General features: G+C 32.3%; 2 protein-coding genes across 2 annotated transcripts in view; one reads left to right on the top strand and one right to left on the bottom strand.

Annotated features, from left to right (window-relative positions):
- LOC135542910 (protein diaphanous homolog 3-like) overlaps nucleotides 1-5,000 on the top strand; it is a 1,769,082-nt gene that overhangs the window by 906,744 nt on the left and 857,338 nt on the right. The gene's annotated exons all lie outside the window — the stretch shown is intronic.
- The window catches only part of LOC135542890 (protein diaphanous homolog 3-like), a 467,767-nt gene that overhangs the window by 327,949 nt on the left and 134,818 nt on the right, over nucleotides 1-5,000 (bottom strand). The window lies entirely within an intron of this gene.

The raw sequence follows: 5,000 nt of genomic DNA, 5'->3' as shown, positions 1-5,000 counted from the left end.
GGTATTGTAGAGACTACAGAGATATGGTATTATAGAGACTATAGAGATATGGTATTGTAGAGACTATAGAGATATGGTATTGTAGAGATATGGTATTGTAGATGTCATAGAGATATGGTATTGCAGAGATATGGTATTGTAGAGATTATAGAGATATGGTATTGAAGAGATATGGTATTGTAGATGTTATAGAGATATGGTATTGTAGAGATATGGTATTGTAGAGATTATAAAGATGTGGTATTATAGAGATATGGTATTGTAGAGATATGGTATTGAAGAGATTATAGAGATATGGTATTGAAGAGATTATAGAGATATGGCATTGTAGAGATTATAGAGAAATGGTATTGCAGAGATATGGTATTGTAGAGACTATAGAGATATGGTATTGTGGAGATTATAGAGATATGGTGTTGTAGAGATTGTAGAGATTATAGAGGTATTGTAGAGACTACAGAGATATGGTATTATAGAGATTATAGAGATATGGTATTGTAGAGATTATAGAGGTATTGTAGAGACTACAGAGATATGGTATTATAGAGACTATAGAGAAATGGTATTGTAGAGACTATAGATATATGGTATTGTAGAGACTATAGAGATATGGTATTGTAGAGATATGGTATTGTAGATGTCATAGAGATATGGTATTGCAGAGATATGGTATTGTAGAGATTATAGAGATATGGTATTGAAGAGATATGGTATTGTAGATGTTATAGAGATATGGTATTGTAGAGATTATAGAGATATGGTATTATAGAGATATGGTATTGTAAAGATATGGTATTGAAAAGATTATAGAGATATGGTATTGAAGAGATTATAGAGATATGGCATTGTAGAGATTATAGAGAAATGGTATTGCAGAGATATGGTATTGTAGAGACTATAGAGATATGGTATTGTGGAGATTATAGAGATATGGTGTTGTAGAGACTATAGAGATATGGTATTGTGAAGACTATAGAGATATGGTATTGTAGAGACTGTAGACATATGGTATTGTAGAGACTATAGAGATATGGTATTGTAGAGATATGGTATTGTAGAGACTATAGAGATATGGTATTGTAGACACTATAGAGATATGGTATTGTAGAGATGTGGTATTGAAGAGACTATAGAGATATGGTATTGTGAAGACTATATAGATATGGAATTGTAGAGATTATAGAGATATGGAATGGTAGAGACTATAGAGATATGGAATGGTAGAGACTATAGAGATATGGTATTGTAGAGACTATAGAGATATGGAATGGTAGAGATATGGAATTGTAGAGACTATAGAGATATGGTATTGTAGAGACTATAGAGATATGGTATTGTAGAGATTATAGAGGTATTGTAGAGACTACAGAGATATGGTATTATAGAGACTATAGAGATATGGTATTGTAGAGACTATATAGATATGGTATTGTAGAGATATGGTATTATAGAGATATGGTATTATAGAGACGTGGTATTGTAGAGACTATAGATATATGGTATTGTAGAGATGTGGTATTGTAGAGACAATAGAGATATGGTATTATAGAGATATGGTATTGTAGAGACTATAGAGATATGGTATTGTAGAGACTATATAGATATGGAATTGTAGAGATTATAGAGATATGGAATGGTAGAGACTATAGAGATATGGAATGGTAGAGACTATAGAGATATGGAATGGTAGAGACTATAGAGATATGGTATTGTAGAGACTATAGAGATATGGAATGGTAGAGATATGGAATTGTAGAGACTATAGAGATATAGTATTGTAGAGACTATAGAGATATGGTATTGTAGAGATTATAGAGATATGGTATTGTAGAGATTATAGAGGTATTGTAGAGACTACAGAGATATGGTATTATAGAGATTATAGAGATATGGTATTGTAGAGATTATAGAGGTATTGTAGAGACTACAGAGATATGGTATTATAGAGACTATAGAGATATGGTATTGCAGAGACTATAGAGATATGGTATTGTAGAGATATGGTATTGTAGAGACTATAGAGATATGGTATTGTAGAGATATGGTATTGTAGAGACAATAGAGATATGGTATTGTAGAGATATGGTATTGTAGATGTCATAGAGATATGGTATTGCAGAGATATGGTATTGTAGAGATTATTGAGATATGGTATTGAAGAGATATGGTATTGTAGATGTTATAGAGATATGGTATTGTAGAGATATGGTATTGTAGAGATTATAGAGATGTGGTATTATAGAGATATGGTATTGTAGAGATATGGTATTGAAGAGATTATAGAGATATGGTATTGAAGAGATTATAGAGATATGGCATTGTAGAGATTATAGAGAAATGGTATTGCAGAGATATGGTATTGTAGAGACTATAGAGATATGGTATTGTGGAGATTATAGAGATATGGTGTTGTAGAGATTGTAGAGATTATAGAGGTATTGTAGAGACTACAGAGATATGGTATTATAGAGATTATAGAGATATGGTATTGTAGAGATTATAGAGGTATTGTAGAGACTACAGAGATATGGTATTATAGAGACTATAGAGAAATGGTATTGTAGAGACTATAGAGATATGGTATTGTAGAGATATTGTATTGTAGAGACTATAGAGATATGGTATTGTAGAGATATGGTATTGTAGAGACTATAGAGATATGGTATTGTAGAGATATGGTATTGTAGATGTCATAGAGATATGGTATTGCAGAGATATGGTATTGTAGAGATTATAGAGATATGGTATTGAAGAGATATGGTATTGTAGATGTTATAGAGATATGGTATTGTAGAGATATGGTACTGTAGAGATTATAGAGATATGGTATTATAGAGATATGGTATTGTAGAGATATGGTATTGAAGAGATTATAGAGATATGGCATTGTAGAGATTATAGAGAAATGGTATTGCAGAGATATGGTATTGTAGAGACTATAGAGATATGGTATTGTGGAGATTATAGAGATATGGTGTTGTAGAGACTATAGAGATATGGTATTGTGAAGACTATAGAGATATGGTATTGTAGAGACTGTAGACATATGGTATTGTAGAGACTATAGAGATATGGTATTGTAGAGATATGGTATTGTAGAGACTATAGAGATATGGTATTGTAGACACTATAGAGATATGGTATTGTAGAGATGTGGTATTGAAGAGACTATAGAGATATGGTATTGTGAAGACTATATAGATATGGAATTGTAGAGATTATAGAGATATGGAATGGTAGAGACTATAGAGATATGGAATGGTAGAGACTATAGAGATATGGTATTGTAGAGACTATAGAGATATGGAATGGTAGAGATATGGTATTGTAGAGACTATAGAGATATGGTATTGTAGAGATTATAGAGATATGGTATTGTAGAGATTATAGAGGTATTGTAGAGACTACAGAGATATGGTATTATAGAGACTATAGAGATATGGTATTGTAGAGACTATAGAGATATGGTATTGTAGAGACTATAGAGATATGGTATTGTAGAGACTATATAGATATGGTATTGTAGAGATATGGTATTATAGAGATATGGTATTATAGAGATGTGGTATTGTAGAGACTATAGATATATGGTATTGTAGAGATATGGTATTGTAGAGACAATAGAGATATGGTATTATAGAGATGTGGTATTATAGAGATGTGGTATTGTAGAGACTATATAGATGTGGTATTGTGGATATATGGTATTGTAGAGATTATAGATATATGGTATTGTAGAGATATGGTATTGTAGAGATTATAGAGATATGGTATTGTAGAGATTATATAGATATGGTATTGTAGAGATTTTAGAGATATGGTATTGTAGAGATTATAGAGATATGGTACTGTAGAGATTATAGAGAAATGGTATTGCAGAGATATGGTATTGTAGAGATTATAGAGATATGGTGTTGTAGAGACTATAGAGATATGGTATTGTAGAGACTATAGAGATATGGTATTGTAGAGACTGTAGAGATATGGTATTGTAGACTATAGAGATATGGTATTGTAGAGAAATGGTATTGTAGAGACTATAGAGATATGGTATTGTAGAGACTATAGAGATATGGTATTGTGGATATATAGTATTGTAGACTATAGAGATATGGTATTGTAGAGATTATAGAGATATGGTATTGTAGAGACTATAGAGATATGGTATTGTAGAGATTATAGAGATATGGTATTGTAGAGATTATAGATATATGGTATTGTAGAGATTATAGAGCTATGGTATTGTGAAGACTATAGAGATACGGTATTGTAGAGATGAACAAGGAGAAAAGCTATTATAGTACTATCTCTATTGTATGAGGGGTAGGTACTATCTCTATTGTATGAGGGGTAGGTACTATCTCTATTGTATGAGTACTATCTCTATTGTATGAGGGGTAGGTACTATCTCTATTGTATTAGTACTCTCTCTATTGTATGAGGGGTAGGTACTATCTCTATTGTATGAGGGGTAGGTACTATCTCTATTGTATGAGGGGTAGGTACTATCTCTATTGTATGAGGGGTAGGTACTATCTCTATTGTATGAGGGGTAGGTACTATCTCTATTGTATGAGGGGTAGGTACTATCTCTATTGTATGAGGGGTAGGTACTATCTCTATTGTATGAGGGGTAGGTACTATCTCTATTGTATGAGGGGTAGGTACTATCTCTATTGTATGAGGGGTAGGTACTATCTCTATTGTATGAGGGGTAGGTACTATCTCTATTGTATGAGGGGTAGGTACTATCTCTATTGTATGAGGGGTAGGTACTATCTCTATTGTATGAGGGGTAGGTACTATCTCTATTGTATGAGGGGTAGGTACTATCTCTATTGTATTAGTACTATCTCTATTGTATGAGGGGTAGGTACTATCTCTATTGTATTAGTACTATCTCTATTGTATGAGGGGTAGGTACTATCTATATTGTATGAGGGGTAGGTACTATCTCTATTGTATGAGGGGTAGGTACTATCTCTATTGTATGAGGGGTA

This window comes from Oncorhynchus masou, chromosome 7 (assembly GCF_036934945.1).
Source record: "Oncorhynchus masou masou isolate Uvic2021 chromosome 7, UVic_Omas_1.1, whole genome shotgun sequence".
Lineage (NCBI taxonomy): Eukaryota > Metazoa > Chordata > Actinopteri > Salmoniformes > Salmonidae > Oncorhynchus > Oncorhynchus masou.
The sequence above is the reverse complement of the archived record's forward strand: the minus strand, read 5'-3'. Positions and strand labels throughout refer to the sequence as shown.